The 18368-nt window shown below is 29.8% G+C and overlaps 1 protein-coding gene across 3 annotated transcripts in view; it reads right to left on the bottom strand.

Annotated features, from left to right (window-relative positions):
• LOC147071881 (uncharacterized) overlaps window positions 1-18368 on the bottom strand; it is a 426219-nt gene that overhangs the window by 375712 nt on the left and 32139 nt on the right. The window contains exon 3 of one of the 3 annotated variants that reach the window (XM_085947408.1): window positions 242-306. The exons of the other annotated variants lie outside the window; for them this stretch is intronic. The gene's annotated coding sequence lies outside the window, so the exon portion shown is untranslated. The remainder of the gene's footprint in view (window positions 1-241; window positions 307-18368) is intronic. 3 annotated transcript variants of the gene reach the window in all.

Here is an 18368-nt window from a genome sequence, read left to right as displayed (position 1 = left end):
ATGTGAGTGACGTATAAATAGTAGAACTGCTATGCAGATGTCTTGCAGAACGGTGAAGAACTCCATTATACACAGGCATTGGAGAGAATGGATAATCTCGGTAGTAAAGTAAAGTTATACATGACATTAAAAAACGGATCCTCAATCAAAGGAAAAGAGTCTATATAATAGCTGGTTGCAAAAAACATCAATGTATAATATAATTATTAAAAAATACTTTTACTTAAGACAATGAAGATACCTTTTTTCGCATGATTACGAATGAAGCTAGTTGGGGGCCCTATTCACAGCACCAATTGGACGTACCTAAAGAAAAAATATATATATTGAATAAAATGCCAAATTAATAATTATTAAATTCACATAGGTATAATTGGTTTTAATATTAATTTAATTGATTGTTTTCTCATTTCTAATTTCGTCTTACAGATTGTGTTAATTGTTTCCAAAATACATTATTTTTAAAATATGTTACACGATATTTGCAGTAAGTAGGTAGTTTTAAATATTTTTCTTTACATTTAATTAATTGCAAGCTTATCTTTTGAGTATATTATTAGATTATATACTATTTTGAACATGAGGCTCAATGACAGTAAAATAGTGAAACCGTAGTGTATTTAATAATATGAGTAAAATAATCACAGACACTCAGGCTTGGAGAAAATCACATAGATATATTGTGACCTCAGCGGGAATCAAACGCGGAGCCTTCGGATAAAAGATCAACGGCTTACGTACTAGACTACGAGAGCTGCCTCTATAGGGACAATGCTTAAATTTACTATAATATGATAGTGAAGCGGGGAAAGGTTACTAAAGCCAACGATTAAATTAGGTTGATTATTTATACCACGTTTATATTTTTTTGTTTACGATGGGTACACTGAGTTAAATGCTATATATTTGGAAGAAACTCATATAACAATTAACAGTTCGATATGTACAGTCTAACAAAATTTCAAAAGAGGTTGATATCTTTTTTATATGCCATCGAGTATATTATATTTCCAGTGGCTAAACATTCAACCATACTAATATTTTTTTTAAATCATCATCAAATGTTGTGCTGTGCTGTAAATACAAAAAGTTCATATTTATCCATCTGGATATAATTCAAACTTTTTTTATAAATAAAATACATGCTTTTCATATATTTAATAATTAATTGATTGTAGACAACCTGTTTGACTGTAATTATTATATTGGTAGACTTTTTAATGTATTTTTATATAAGTATGAATATTTTTGAAAATGAGTCAATCATATTTAATGTCATTCACCTAACCATGCAGTTTCCTTGAAACTATACTTACGGATTTTTGCGAGAAATTTATTATAATATGTTTTATTGTACAGTTCTGAAGTCTGGCAATACTGTATTTCTAAAACAATAAAGGCCAGTGACTTTTTTTATTCAACTGAAATGAAGGTTAACTTTCACACAAGCTTTACAATGAGGATATAACCAATTACTTTTTGGAATAATTATATGTACATAATATTGCTCAGTAGTTATAGAAATTAGTTTGGGTGTTATAGTATTAATAATGTCCGTTAATTATTATAATGTTTTAACCACACTGCATGCTTGAATAACTGACAATCAGCTGTTTGGTTTACGACCGCCATTTTTAATATATGATTCGATTGTAATTCGTGCCCAACTTCACACAGCGATAGACAATAGAACAGATAATTTGAAAATCTTGCACGGAATAATCGAATACGAAGTGCCAGAAAAATATTACGTTCCGATACAAGTTAGTTTCATATTATTGTCGTTTCTATGTTACAAAGGCAGGGTAGGAATGCGGCTATGTTAGGATAGGCAGTAACTTACTACTGTAGCTGGCACGAACCGCGTTTTAGAGTTGCAACACTCTAAGAAATAGCAAGTGAATCACAATAATTGCAAATTTCTCAGTTTCATAAATGTTTCGGGCCTTGAATTTTGTGTGATACTCTTTTGATGGCAATCAAAAAGACAATGAAACTAAAATAGTATAAGTACTTACGCTGTTCTACTTCACGTGTATAATAGTTAAGTAAAATTGACTCATTTTCTAATGACGTTTATTGTAAGGAGCGTACAGCAGTTATGATGCAAACATTATTTGGTATTTTTTTCTATACAGTTTGGTCATACGACGTAGGAAACATTTTTTATGTTCCCATTAAATTCTGATTTATCTAGTTTTATCATTTTTTAGCGAAGAAAATGTAGAATCATATTCAATAGCTTTCCAAAAACAGTGAAAATCAGTTAATTAGTTGTAGTATTGAGGTGACGATATTATATTGGGGTTACATGCAGCTTCTTTTTTCTGTCTTGGGAGTATGCGAACAAAAAAGTTTAGAGACCACTGGTTTAGACAACATATCGCATAGGTTTTAAGTATACAAAAACATTAAAATACTGGAACATTAAAGAACAATATAATATTTGTCAACACAATTCATAGTACCTACGTATAGTATTATAAGAAAGCATTACTTTACTTTCTTTAAAATTTATGTTTTCGCTAAGCTCGGTAATTATTAGCTTTAAAGTTTTTTTTTACTTTGTTAAATAAATAATATATTAAATTGCATCCAGAGACCTTTAACCAACGATATATTATTATTCAATAAATGAAAACATATACCCGCCTATATAATATACACCTACAGTATACACAATATAGCAGCATAATAATAATAATGTACAATTAAATACAAATAATCAAGCACATAAAAGACTTAACTACATAATATGATAAATTTATAACCACTTATAGCTATTATACAATGCATAAAGCCTCCAGTATTCGTCTATATTTTCCGCAATGAAAAGTAAGATTTTCTACAGTTTATAATTCAGCAAAGGGTAGTAGAAGACAGAAAAGACAAAATCAGAAAGAAGTTGTCTTGAATACATGGCAGCGAGTTTGTATGATACAAATAACGCAATCGATTGACAGAAAAATTGAAAGGAGCCCTCCAAAGAGTTTAAACCGGTCATATGCAATTAAACAGATAAACAATAGTTGTAATTTAATGGTTGTTATTGTATTTTTTTTATCAGGGTGGCTTCATGTCCTTAAAACCATCACCGAGATTATACAATTTCCATTAGTGCCACCATTATTTAAAGTGTTGGTGGTATGCTATGACGGGTCTTTTATAGGGAGTTATACATTATTCAATTGGCAAGAAAATAGGCTGTCGATATGTTATAAATTATTGGAATATTCTTTAGATTGCAAGTAAACGTTGAGTAAGCATTAAGATTTTGCAAAAAGAAAATGAAAGTTCACATAAAATTTTAAATAACCGGCTTTCAAAACCGGTATGACCCAGGCCAGCGTACAAGATCACATACCTACATATTTACTGAAAACAATGCCAGGTTGAAATTACGCCAAAATTTTATATTTCGTTTTATACAATATTTATATTATAAAAATTATTTATCGCGATAAATTTTCTACGGCTACGCTTTGTCATTGAATTTTTATCTGTCGACATTTTGACGAATAACAATAGACAGCGATGTAGTTGAAATCACAATTTGCTTTGAATAAATAAATACAAAAACTGAAACAAATAATATTATTTACTGTCGAAATCATTCGATATCGTGCTGATCAGACGAACTATCTGAGTACAACTCTATAAATCCCGTACCTGTTATTACGTATTAATATTATGACATTATTATGATTAGGTTTCAACAAATAATCCTATATACATAATCATATTATGATTCATTAATATTAAAATAATATATATTAAATGAAGAAAAACTAACATATACAAAGGTTTTAAATAATATAAAATTAAAACTGAAGACAACAGATAGTAATTAATTTTGCCAATTAAGTCATTTCAAATCTTAGATTTACTTATAGCAAGCTAAACAATATTATGTTGGTATCTGAGATTTATTCAACAGGACCGATTTGAAATAAAAACAACATGCTTTGCATTGACAATATTATAACAAACTAGAAAATGAAAGGGTTAAAGTTGTATTCGATATATTGTTACGTATTCTAAAGTTTAAATAATTTCATATTATTTGGTGAATAGGAAGCGATAAAACGATATATATAAATAAATATCATAAGTTCTTTAAATTAAATGTTGAATACACTAAAAAAATAATACTGGTTGCATTATGTATTCGAAAACATATTTTATAACAATGTATGCATATTAATAATTAATATATTTCAAAATATACTTACAAAATGTTGTTTATAATAATTTTATGTTAATTATTTCAGTGTTGTGGCATACGGTAAAAATATAAAGAATCGATTAAATTAGATAAATTCAGCTCAATATCAACAAAATATTTTTATATAATATATGTTCAAACAATTTAATCCATCAACATATTATATGCTCGTACATTTTTTGGTACTAAAAATGTCATTTTAAATAGACAGATGATTATTAAAATAGTCTTGGTATAAAATATCATATTTATACTGCGAAAATAAAATTATATAATCGGGACTCATTTTCATAATGAAAATGAATCTCACCGAATACATAAATACTACAGTCATAATAAAATATTTGCCATGGTTCGGGATTGGCGCAGTTAAGCCTTCCGCAGGCCATTGGCAGTATAGTTGTTCTCAACTGGTAAGTATATTATGCTATTTGAGCAAGCGAGCAAGCAAGTAGTTAGTGTTAGTAGACACAAACTCAGTTCACTTTTACTTGCGACATTTACAATCCACGCCGAGTCATTTGCTAGGGGAACCGGTTTCGCAAATGCGCCTAGGCCATCGACTATGTTAGCACAGCCATGAAAGGTGATGGCTTGGTTTACTTCATCAAGCCTCAACTGCTGTTATGCATTGATAAAGATAATATTAAAGTTACCTTATCCGTTATTTTGGTCAACCATATAATTGCCATGGTATAATTTACCAATATTTTATATTTCAGTATTCCACTGAACGCCGAACGGTAACCGGACAAAACAGAAAATGACAAAATAGAACACGACAAAACAGAACAGTGACAAAACAGAACAGCCAGGGGAAAAATGAAACATTAATTTTTGTGGAATCTATTTAGGTTTGGTAAGGTTGGGTTAGGTTAGGTTAGGTTAGGTTAGGTTAGGTTAGGTCATTATTTCGTTGTACCTAGTCACCCAATCATTTTGAACATATTATATTGATTAAGATGAGCTTTCCTATGCTTGCCGGCAACACTATATATACCTACTGTATGGCAACATTGTATATAATTTGATTTATTATGGCGTATTGAAAATCTAAGCTATTAAAAATCACATAATAGAGATTGGACAATTTCAATATTACATTTTTATTTTTCCTGAAAGGTCATAGTTATATTTATCGTTGTTCTGTTTTGTCACTGTTCTGTTTTATCATGTTCTGTTTTGTCATTTTCTGTTTTGTCATGTTCTATTTTGTCACTGTTCATGGAACCTACTGAACAAATTGATAAATTACCCTGAAAACACTGCAATTAATATATCAATAAAAAGGCATGAGATTCTCTTATTGTAAAAAAAGGCATTCTTTTAAATTTTACAATTCCCCTCATTTATACATGCAATAAATAAGTTATTTTATAGAAATTCACGTATTTTATACAATGAAATATGTTCGTATAAAATTAATCTTCAAAAATAAAGGTGCCGAAGCAATTTCGCCAACTACAACCAAGCCGTCTCACAAGGGAGTTTTTATAATAGATTATTTTTTAGGACAACTTGATTTTACTTACTAAACTCATTATGTTCATGGTATGACTCCAAATACACATTAAAACAACGAGAGTTAAATAGGGAAACAGCTAAAAGCACCATTGTTTTGAGATACTTGTAATTTAAAATTTAATTTTTGACGGAATGGTTTTTTAAACATACTCATTCACAATGAATTGTTTAATAAAGAATTATTATCCTGGTCTTTCCTGTATATAATTGAATTAATTATTAATCCCAAAAAAATATTCGATTGTATGACTCAATGGAATTTTTTGATTATTTTTTTTTACTTAATTATAAAGAAAGGGCATTTATTAACTCAATACCTTGAAATTTTAAGTAATTCCATATGTGAATTTTTGGGATTCGAACTAATTACTGATCATAAATATAACTGTATAGTTATAATATGTAATTGCCCTCATTGAAGTCTAAGTACTTACTGTGTCTCACATATTTTTAGTGTGTGTTGCAAATACTGTGATTCCATTTTTAAATATAGAATTCTAAATGTTTCCATCGAAGAGGAATTCCGATAATCGTAAAACATTCAAAAGCGAGTTGTTTTATTTTTATTTATAAGATGACTTTGTGGTTTTTCCACAAAAATTAACACAGTCAGAGGTCACCTATTGTTAATCACCGCATAGTCGCTGACTCCTGGCGGCCTTGCATTCTATTACAATGGCAATACTTGCCTATAGGAAAATGAACAAAAAATGCGAATTATTTTTCATTCGCTCCATTTGGACGCGATGATTATATCTATACAAGAGGCCAATTTTAAGGAAATACAAGTTACTTAATACTTATAATATTTTATGATGCAGTAGGTATATCCAAATACAAAGAAAAGAATAATATGCAAATTTGTTTTTAATAAATAAACACTAAACTATTTTATTAATACTATCGACTGAAGGTACTTGATGGAATTTGAATTTAAATCCTAATGGATTCAACCTCTGTACTATTCTATTTAAGTCGTTTTTTGCGACCCGGGTTTCACCTTTCGTATGTGTTTACCTTTGGTGAGTGTACACGGAGCCTGAAGATGCCGAAAGGTGAAATCCGGGTCGCAAAAAACGACTTAAATATAATAGTACAGAGCTTGAATCCATTAGAACTAAACTATTTTTTTATTCAACAAATAATTCGCCTGATTTAAGAATGTAACATTATTTTATTGAATATACTTAATTTGAAAACGTGTCTGAAAAATATATAACCACTAGAAAAAACTTTTTGAAAAAAATACGAGACCCAGCAGGATTCCAACCTGTACCCCCCGGGATCCGCGCCCATGTGCGCTAATCACTAAGCTATACGTATCCTATCTAATTGCTACGAAGTTAACTAATAGTTTTTACAATACTCATTGAAGCGCTTAAAAAGATTTTTCTAGTGATTATATATTTCGAAGAAGTATTTCCTACTTATGTTAAATAAACACCAATTAAATTATATTATAAATTTATACCGAATAGGTATTTCTGTGTGTGAAATCAAAACAAATAAAAAAATAATGATGAATTAAAAAATAAGTGAACCGTAATTGCTCCCCATTTATCTTGATTTTTTTCATTTAAATTTCCACCGATTTTACACAATAATTATCACTTGGAATTTTACCAACTATCGTTTTCCGACAATGCATACATTTTTTCTACCATCACGATACAGTTTTGATAATAATTCTAAAATGACATAAACTTAAACGAAAATTTTGGTACTTATACTTAAGAATGGTCATCAAGTGAAAGAAACAGGTGTCTATATATTATGTCATTTCTATATATTATGTTATATACAAAATAATTATCATGATATCAAATAAACGCTGAATCTCTTGAAAAACATCAAACTGTGTACGAAAAGAAAAGAGTAAAAACTTGATAAATAACTTCAATGTGGCGAATGAATCATAATAGAGGCATAAATGAATAAAAGGATAAATTGAATTAACGCCTTTAAATTACCAAATTTCCCACAGAAATATTGTAGATGACACACAAAGTGTTTCAAAAACCAATCATATATGATGTTAAACTTATAGCAGAATGTATTAAAAATAAATGACTTTACCAATAATCATAATGGCAAACCAATCTATACAACTAACACTGCGAAGCACTTGAACGTATTTTCCATCTGAGGTGTATTCACACTTTCCCATAAAAAGATTATTATATTCAATCAATATGAAAGACTAGAATGAATTACGTGTTTTACAGATTAATCATAACGCAACAAGGAAAATACCGCAGATCATGGTCACCTGTAGAAATAAAACAGTAGTCTGAGTCACAAAAATACAATTTCTTATTAAATTTATACAAAAAATAGAATTGACATCCGCACAACTTTCATACTTACAAGGCTTTTTAAAGTTATTCATTCGGGCAGTTAATATTTATAAAAATCGTTCAAATCGCTCATACAATTTGGTTTTACCGATTAAAGAATCATTGCGTACTACTCTGTGAGAGAACAACACTTACAATACGAATCAATATACAGCGTAAAGCAAGGCTAACTATAACAAATATATTACTATTTAGGCCGTGATACTGAATTACGAATTACGATAATAGTGATAGTTATTGATTATCTTTAAATGCAATGCGGTAACCTATTTGCAATAAATGAATATTTTATTTCATTAAAATTATTATTACCGAATAAACTAGATTTCAAAATGTTTTATTCTATATTGAACATACATATATTGGAAACACATCAGAGAAATATAATACTAGAAAAAAATCTTTAAATAAAAATATGACACGACCCCCAGCGCGTTTTAAATTCGCTTTCCTGGGATTCGCGCCCATGTGATCTATCAATTAAACTGTGTGCATTCTATCTAATTGCAACGAAATTAACAAATCATTTTCACAATTCTTTCTGAAGCGATTTCTAAATTGTGCTAATTTTTTGTGGAGATTGCATGCGCGTAAATCCCAAGGGTGCAGGTTCAAATTCCGCTGGGCGTCATAGTTATTTTTTAATTTTCAATTATGATAGTTTTATATTTATCTGATGTGTTTTTAAATTATACAATATGTTCAAATTATTGCCATTTATTTATATATGCAAAAATCGTTATTTTAAGTTTTTGATTTTGAAGTATGAGCAATGAATATCACTACGATCGAAGTTTACAGTTTCGTATTACGGCCTGACTATAATAATGGGTCTTGGCGTAAAGTTATTATTTAATTAAAAAAAGGTAGTTTTGTTCACTCGCTTCACAAAAAGGTGTATCTTTCGACAACGATTACGAATGAACTGATATCAATTAGCGACAGTATTTTAACAACTATTTTACTTAGGTACATAATATAAGAGAATGGTAAAATAATTGGTTTTATTTACATTCACTATAAGATAGCATGAATGACATAAATATAACAAATGCATAGAATAACAATGCGCTGGCATATTGCTCGAAAACGATATAATCACTGGAAAATTCAGGCATGAAGTGGCATCTAATAAGCACAAAATATAAACAGAGAATATGACTGTAGTAACGTTGTAGTGAGAATGTATACGTATAAGAATAGATAAATCCGAGAAAGTAAGTACATGTTTGCTTTATTCAATTAATCCTTATTCCGTTGTATCTTATTATGACATCTTATTTAAATCTTGGAACATTAGATGTTACAACTTTACTATTATCACACTTACCAAAGTGACAGTCATATCATTAACAGTTATGTAAGCGAGAAAACAAATGACGTTATTGCTACGCATGATGATTATCATGCGAGCATCATTGTCAATGAAAAGGTGGAAGCCGATTGTCATCTAGAAATATTTTAATCGCATCGGTCAAGGATACGTCATTATTCTTCCAGCGATGCCCACGCAACTTTGCCGCCTAAGAATGAAAAAAGATGACAATATAATATGACTCAAAGGGAATACTCAAGATTTATTTTTTATTTTTTTATTAAGTGAGAGTGAAATCTATTTTGATATAGACTGAAATATACGTCAAATACAATAAACAAAAATGTTAATTAAAATATATTATCATGTCTAGATAAATATAATTTAATACTACTAATTCCATTGTTTTATTGACGAATAATTGAAGAGCATATTATATTAAATTCATTCTGAACAATAATGTATGTATATGGAGAGAAGATGTAAATTATTGTTAGATAATATATAAATGTCAATAGTGACTACTTCCAATCGAATCGTGTTGAAGTGATGAAATCAAAAATTCAAAATTTTATTTTTTTATGGGAACAAATGGCATATTACATATTAATCATATCTTTGACAAATATGACAAATTTAATATACATTACGAATTTCAGTTTTATAAGATTACATACTATTAGATAATATGTGAGTAGTAATTAGTGTAAAAAATATGATTATTTATGGTTATTTTTTATGTCAGGAAAAGTATAAAGTTGTATAGAAAAGTCGATTATTAACATTCAATATGTCAAATTATTTAGAAATACGTGTTATTCAAACAAAAGATTTTATGAGAGTGAATAAATCAAAATGAAAGTGTTAGACCATCAACAAAAATGGTTTTTACACATAAAGCTCTGATTTTTTTCAAAATCTTCTAAACGGTAATTAAAATGGTTAAGTGTAGATTATAAAATTACCTGTAATATATTAAAAAATAGAAATATAAAACAAACTTAATATTCACATACACATATATATATTTTGAAAGCCTTATATATTTTTATATCCAAAGATAATTAATATTTGACAATGGTTAAAATCAAATATAAATATAAAACATATTTAATATTCACACATATATTTAATTTGAAAGAATCATATATTTGTATATCCGAAGATATATATACTATTGATTTTTAATAGCTTATTAAAATTTACTGATGACTTACGACATGTCGTTAGTCATTTTTATCTTTTACTTTATATCAAATAATGCTCATTTTTGACAAAAAATAACATTTGTCATTTTACCAGAACAACACTGAATTATACGTTATCAAATAGAACAATGCCAATAAGATATTAAATAATACCATGTCATTGTTGAATTGTAGTAATAATTATGAAGTGATTATGGCTGCAGAATATAATTGGAATGTGACACAATATGATTCTATGTATTATATATACTTAAGCCGTATTTTATAATATTTTTCACGGAAAAGATTTTTTGACAGTGCATTTTAGATTCTATCGCATAATGACGCATATTTTGGTATTTAATATAAATATTGCTCGTTCATAATTATTATGACGTTAATGACATTAAAATATGTATTTTAATTTAACAAATTTGCAATATTGAATGAATAAACCGGTTATAAGATTTTAAGATAATATATAAATTGTTGACATTACGAAAATTGAAATAAAACTGTTAAGTATAAATAATATTCTAATATTTTTATATAAATATTTAACATCTTGAAAAATATTATAAATCTCAAAAATGTCTTCTTAACTCTATTCACTATAAAACTGTACATAAACTGATACGGGGCCTAAACAATAGACTCGCTCTTGAGAGTGGATGCTTCGAATTAAGGAATCAGGAAATTGAGGAATAATAAATAATTCTTAATTCCGTAAGATCTGGCAAGGTCCGGAAATACTTAAGATAACACCAAACATTTTAGGGCCTTTTAACAAAAATAGTAGTCACAATATTATGATGACTAAATATCAGATAGCTGTCAAATGCAATGCCAAAATCCCCTCCCTAAGATGATATTTATCAGAGAATTTTACAATGCATCGAATATTGGAAAATAACAATACTCTTGAGAATATAGTAAACGACAAAAGCATTTATCAATATTCCAGTTTATAATGTATCAACCCAATCTAATCATTCATCAAGCTGAAACTAAAGACAATTGTCCAAGGTGACAACTTCTAAGAAGAGTTTAAATTATCATTAAGTAAATAAAATATAGCATTTGTAATAACCGATGTTATAAAAATCATGAAAAAGCGTGAACTTTAGTTAGACGACAATAGAAAATATTTGTCTATAACTGATTCGCCGTACGATACGTATTACTAATAATTTCTAAAATGACCCGAATAAATGATTTATTCCTACTTAAATATAATGCCAGAGGTATTAATTTATTCTAAAAAACCGAATTATGTAATTCACTTTTTAATGAATTATTGTATTAACGCCTGCTAGTAATATGTTTAGAAATATAATTATTATACTAAGTAAATGCTAAGCCAATTGGTTGAGAAATGTCGGTTGAAAATATCTTTCAAACCGGACAAAAGCGATTCGGATCGTTGCTAAGTTATATGTTTTAGTAAGTACTCGACTTTGATTTATTTTTATGAGTTTCCGTGAATAGTTACAGTTAGTAATATTAAACCTACGTAATATATTTACAATAAAAATATTTTTAGTAAGAAGACTTAATACTTAATATAATAAAGGTAAGGATATATAATCGGTCGTGTCAAATTTAACGAAATAGTTACATTTATTCCTTCTTAGATTGATTCAATATTAACCTTTATAAACTCATGAAAATAATAATGTTGTTCGACGTAATAACAGAAAAGTAACAAATAATATCATATTAATATAAATATGTTTGCCACACAATAAAAATGTTAAACTTAATATAGTTGTTCACCTCAACAGGTATTTGGAAGAATATACGAAATACCAATCATGTAATTATTTACACGAACAATAAAAAACAAGCTGCCTGTATTGGCAAAAGATAGGATTTAACATAAATGGATTTTGCAACGGCGCATATTATGTCACTACATCGAAGACGAGATCGCATCATATAATCCGAGTGTAATAATAATATAAATATGCGAGGTATCTCGATCCGCGACCTTTTGTCAGTCTAGGATGCGGGTTTCGCGCTTGTTCTACGCCGACGCGTTGAAATATTTTCGCGATGATGGCGCAAGTACATACAACGATATTACATTTACATGGTGCTGTATGATCTCTGGCGAGGCACGTACGGGGCGGAACGAGTTCAGTGAATTACTCGACCATTCATTATAGTATTAAATAGTTGTTTTCTATTATCGTATCTACGGTAATATTAGCTGTAATTTATTATGGAATATTAGCGCGTTATTCATATTGTGCAATGTAAACATTACATATATTTTGACTGGCATTTTAGATATTCTAATATAACAAATGTATTATTAAATTCATAATGTTATATGTACATCCTTTTCTTATATCAATATAGTAAATATATCAAAATATATATACGTAAGTAGTGCTTTTTTGTGTGGATACCAGCTATCTACCTACTTACTTAATGTGTATATTTTATTTTATTTTTATAAAGTTTTGTAATATTTAAAAAAAATAGGCTTACCTGTACGAACCAGTGATAGGTATATCAAAACAAAAAATTAAAATTTTTTTTAAATCTACAACTTAACCTACGTGGTTCTTTGTTAAAAAAATATACCTATATTTTCTTTGATTTACACCGTTTTTCTTCTAATTTTATTACATACTTACGTGTTCAATCATTGTCAACAGTGTGTTAAAGCAGATTCAAAAAAATATATTACAAAATAATACGTCATTCACTGTTTTCTACATGTATCATTCCACCGTCAAACAATTTCTAGATGGATAGTTTTCACATTCAAAGAACTATTACACGAACATAATCTATATTCGATGACATATATGTCATCTTTCTTATTATTACGCTAGTAGTCTACCTATACAGAATAATAAGTCAAAGTTGATTTACATAATAATAATATGTTCGAAAGATTATTTACAATTTAAAAACTATAAAACCTATAAGTACCTGGTAGTATGTTGGAAAATAACCATTTAAATCAGAATTTAACTGCTGCCGTATGTATAAATGTGACTTAGGCCCGTTTCAGATGGGACACCGGTGTCGCGCTCGTTATAATATAGGAGGCCTTTGTATTCGAATAAAGGGACCTTTGTATTATGTTTATGAACGCCACAGAGCTAATGAGTCAATGCATAATTTCGCGTTATAAATTATAACATAAAACTGGCTGCGGTAATAAAAACAAGTATATCGGCGGCTTGGGAATGTAGCGGCCGACGGAAAAATGTACCAGACACGCGTTGATTCATTAACTCTAGGGCGTTCATAAACATGAGACAAATGTCCCTTTATTCGAATACAAAGGTCTCCTATATTATATCGACCGCGACAACTGTGTCCCGTCTGAAACGGGCCTTAATCAAGAGTGTTTGTAATTCAAGTTAGAATAGTTTTTTAATAGCAGCAGTAAATGTCTGTATTATAAATTAATTGCTAATTTTTGTACAAGACACTTATTTTTTTTTAAAATCTAGTGACGGTCTTGTAGTTATATTTGCAATGGAATAAAACAATCATGCGTTTTCTTTTTATTTATAAACGCCACAATACCTTATTTTATTTGTGTATGAATAAAGTTGAAACTAAGTTTTTTATTCATTATTCGAAATTTCAGTGTCGAACAATTTATGTTGACCGGCGGCTCTCGTGGTGCAGTTGGTAAGGCGCTCGCCTTCCACCCGAGAGTTCCTGGGTTCGATTCCCGGTCATGACAAAAACATTTATGTGTTTTTCTCAAAGCCTGGGTGTTTGTGATTATTCAAAATTACTAACAAACCACCTTGTACGAAAAAGCAAGGACATGGTTATTAATAATTCTAAAAAAAAAAAAAAAATTTATGTTGACCGCTATTAATTTGAGGCTATAATATATTATACTTATCTCTAACACGGTATATGTAAGAATGGGTTTATAATAACATAAATGACTGTAAAATGGAATTTTAAAACCATTATAATATGGTTATACCATGTAAACGCCAGTTCAAAAACATATTTATTTACAATGCATAAAAATCTATTCTTAGTGTGTAATAAACAGTTTTCTTTAACATACAACAATCGACAAACGGTATTATATATTTATTATTTTTAAATATATATTCAAAGCTATTTTAGGAAATGGTTTTCCTTTTTTTCTATTATATATTGCCAATTATACTCGAATTACATCAATGATACATTGACCTTTTAATCATAAAAAAATGAGCGTAAAACAGACAGAGATATTAAAAATCTATGCGCGTAGGTGTATTATTATTAAGGTAAGTATAATTAATTTAGTATAGCAAAAACAAACACACTATAAGTAAGTTACAAGTAAAAATAACTTCCTTGTTATTTGCCTAACTTATTATATTTCAATGCGTGATTTAAGATGTTTGTTCTGTCAAATGAAATCATTGTAAAGACGTATAGGATTTAAAAAAAATTAAAGGCGTCTATTTTTTTATAAATACAATAATTAATGTATTGTTAAAGAAAGTTAATAAAATGCAAAAAAATCACCGTAGGTTTATAAATTATTGTATCCCATAAACAAGATCGCTTTTGTTATTCTAATTCAAACATAAAATGAATTATAATGTATGTAAAGTTATACGTTGGCCAAAAGTGTGCACGCATGAAATTCGTTGGCTGTGATTTACTCAAGAAGACATTTATTCAACGGCAGCTTAATTATCGTGAATGCATTTAAATTATTCCTGTTCAAACGTCGACTCAACTTTCTTCGCGTAGAAAGTCAACATGAATTTCAAATAGACAATAAAGTCTCTACCTCAACTTTGCTGGCAACGCATTGGATATTATTTACTGTGTTTTGCAAAATAATGGGATTACTACCTGCGCATTTCTTGTCGTACCTACGTAATTAAACAGGTAACTTTTGTACTTTCATTCGACGTTACGTACAGTGAAAAATAATACCATAATATACAAAAGAACTTGCAATATTTAGATAATAAATTATTTAGAAAATGTCAGAACTAGGACGATTCCGATGATACTTGCGAGTAATATATTTTAATAAACAAAATTTCCATCACTTTTACATGCTAGAGTAAATTATTAACTTAAGAACAATATCTTTTCGCGACCATAACATAGATTTACAGCCTATATCACAGTCTGTATTATATATTATGTTTATCGTTGGTGTGCATACTGAAGATACAAAAGTGAATATGGAAGACAAAACCTAAGTCACATAGAAAATAATGAAATTTATTACTTTATAATAAATTATTTATTGTTAAAATCAAAGAATGATATATAAAATATATCGATCGGTATCGAATCTCTTCTCTTTTATGCCACTACAGCTCAACTCGAGTCTCAAACTCCTCCGCCGCCTTCTTTCAATCAGTGTGTTCCTCTGCGGTCAATTTTCCACATTAAGGAGGGCACTTACGACTAAACTCCTTCCTCTTGGGTTCCCAACGGCATCAGTTGCGCTGGACACGGATTGCCAAGTTCATCTTCAATAGTTTTATGAATATTGTTTCAAACTATATCATACCTGATTTTCTAAACGTTGTGATTACATTTAACAAACACATCGCTGTATTAAGGTCATCAGAGCGACTCATTCGGCCAAAAGTTGAAGATGATCAGGACAGAACGACACCGTGTGTATAAATCACTCATTCATTTTGGATTCCTTCCAGTATTTACAAAACTATCAATTTAAAAATTTAATGTGCATATTACATTCCTGTCGTTAACTGTATTATTTTCATCCGTTCTTTTAATATCCGTTACTGCATTAGTGGGGATGGTGATTACTGAAATTATAGCGGTCCAGTGCGTAAGGCACTGGTCTTTTATCTGGAGGCTTTGGCTTCAATTTCCGGTGATGTTACAATACATTTATGTAGTTTATTCAAAATCTGAATGTTTGTGATTATTTCTCATTACTAAATACACTACTGTACAGTCCTACAAACTTATCTAAAGAACGGTCAAAACTGGAACTACGAACTACCATATGAGTAGTTTTTGACAGTGGCTCTCTTATCTAGTCTTTAGATAAGTTTGTAGGTATGTACAGTCATTGAGCATCATGGACTGTTATAGTGTTAAAGAAATAAAAATATACTTTGGTGTTGCCACATATTTTATTTCATCTAAAGCGATTCCGCGCTGATTTTATCGTTTAATATCTCAGTGATGCACTATGATATAGTATTGGTAATAATATATAGGTACCTTTTGCTCATGGCCCCCACAAGGGGGGGGCTGACAGAGCTCTAGCCTGGGGGCCCGGGCTCAGGAAGAGCCCGGCGTTGTGAGTCGACAGGATAAGTGATATAAACACATATCACAAATTCTCTCAAATATAAAAAAAAGTCGCCTGCGGCGCTACTTTTCGCCAATTATGATATTATTTCAAATTATGTGGTTGTACGATACAAATTATGTATTGATACTCGACCACTCCATAATTCAGGGCACTTTAACGTAATTCAAATGGATGGATATGGAAAATATACAAAAGAGCACTAAATAGGTATAAACATTAATTTTACCGCGTACACCATTTAGAAAACGCTACTGTAGAGCATCACAGTGTCTTTATCCTAAGCGATAGGTAGAGGGGCCCGCTTCAGGATATGGGGGCCATGCTTTTGCTTATACTAATACTACAATATCTTTATGTAGTTACATGAAAAACATATAATAAAACATGTAGGTATCGGATTACTAAGGATTATTGGGGTAATATTTATTAAGTTTTAAAGCCACACCAATGTTTACATGACATTGTATGTTTCAAAGCTGAACTTGTATCCCCAAAATGTTCACAAACTTGCGCGTACAAGTTTATAGTTAGTTTACGACTTTGGAAAGCCTTTCACGGCATCGCGCCGTGATATTGATGAATAGCGAAGACGTCAAAATAATAAAGATGTGTTCGTGGCCCTGTTAATTATTCTGGCGACATCACACAACCACTGGAACCTCTGTAACTATGCGCATTAACGAACTTGCCGACAACTTCCGGCGTCATTAGTTATATGTGCGACCACGTGACAGCTAGCTACCCCTACGGTTTACTTCTTGAAGTGGTCTGTTTTGAAGACAATAAATTAATACTATATGTAATACAAGTGTAAAACTTCATATTCGTTTGAAACGTAGTTATTGATCTTACCTCCATTCCACACGCAGCGAATATTATCGCAAAATAAGAAGTTGCGCGACCGTTAAGGCGGTACATCAGTGAAACGGCAAATAATTTTCAACTATAGGTGTGACGAAATTTTGGACTCGAATCGGAGTGCGAACGTCAAGCTGTGAACACGTCAATTTGTTTCGTGATGGCAACGGGGGTATTAATTCTTAAATCATGTAAAGATGACTAAAAAACGTTACCCATTTACTTGAAAAAGAAAACATGTCAATGAATATATTATTGTTGTTACTAATAGAACAATAAACAGAACATTAAATGGATGCATGTTGGATTTATATAACAAATTATATTTAGTTCGGCACGCGTCATTTGCACAATCCGCGCATCGCCTAGCCACGATCTTTTTAGACCATGCCTCAACTGAGGTATAGCCTTAATCGCCAACGCCATTATCGCGCGAATATTGTTTGCCTACGTGTATATATGCATATTAAAAATGATCACGACGCGAAATTATATATAAATACTAGAAAAAAATACCAGATGGCAGTGCAACCTGTCAACATTATTATCGATGTGCTCAATAATAATTTTAGTTAACAATAATATCATAAGCAAAGTA

The sequence above is a fragment of the Rhyacophila brunnea genome, unplaced genomic scaffold (assembly GCF_057557595.1).
Source record: "Rhyacophila brunnea isolate RB1 unplaced genomic scaffold, BYU_Rbru_1.0 scaffold_2, whole genome shotgun sequence".
Lineage (NCBI taxonomy): Eukaryota > Metazoa > Arthropoda > Insecta > Trichoptera > Rhyacophilidae > Rhyacophila > Rhyacophila brunnea.
This window is presented reverse-complemented; position numbering and strand designations above follow the sequence as displayed.